The sequence below is a fragment of the Amia ocellicauda genome, unplaced genomic scaffold (assembly GCF_036373705.1).
Source record: "Amia ocellicauda isolate fAmiCal2 unplaced genomic scaffold, fAmiCal2.hap1 HAP1_SCAFFOLD_217, whole genome shotgun sequence".
Classification (NCBI taxonomy): Eukaryota; Metazoa; Chordata; class Actinopteri; order Amiiformes; family Amiidae; genus Amia; species Amia ocellicauda.
The window spans coordinates 1-689 of NW_027102780.1; the positions used below are offsets into that span (position 1 = coordinate 1).

Below are 689 nucleotides of genomic sequence, written 5' to 3' on the forward strand. Positions count from 1 at the left end.
ACAATCCTCTACCATTCCCTCCCTCCCTCTTTCACTTCACTCTCCCCGTCACCCTCCTTCTCTCACCCTCAGAAGGCACTGGCACATATTGGCGTATGAGGCGGAGAAGTTGGGTTCGGAGACGGCCTTCTCGAAGATGAGCTCCATGACACCCTGGAGTCGCTGCTCCGTGTCGATGGTCAGCTCGTTCACTTGACGCATCCACGGCTGGAACATCTGTGGGGTCAGCTTGTTCAGAATACCACTCACCCTGCGGAAGAGCTCCTGTTGAAGGGGAAAGGGGGGAGGAGGGAAGGAAGGAAAAAGAGTTAGTTCTGCAAACCTCGGCCAAGTCCGTGTTTTTATTTGTTCTGGAGAGGTGGGTGCATGTGAGCGTACTCAGCCCCTCAGTTCATCTTCTCCATCAGTAGAGGTCAGTGGCCCAGACACCAATGCACTACAAATAGATCATCAGTGGGGCTCCAATTTTACCCACAATCCCCTTTACTAGACTAGCAAATTATTATTCCCACCCCCCCAAACATGAACCGTGTCCTCTGCTCCTACATACCTGGGTCTTAATGACCTCGGGGTCATCACCCACTGTGGGAGCCTTCTTAATTGTAGGCAGGTAACACACATACAGTCATCTAAATAACAATCGCAATTAGACAGCAGTTGACAAAAAGTACAAATGAGACAAATGTCCA

General features: G+C 50.5%; 1 non-coding gene across 1 annotated transcript; it reads right to left on the reverse strand.

The window, feature by feature from the left end:
• Nucleotides 1-382: 382 nt before the first annotated feature.
• On the reverse strand, nt 383-459 carry LOC136725659 (small nucleolar RNA SNORD66). The gene has a single exon (XR_010807661.1). It is a non-coding gene; the product is annotated as a small nucleolar RNA SNORD66 (small nucleolar RNA).
• Nucleotides 460-689: the final 230 nt, after the last annotated feature.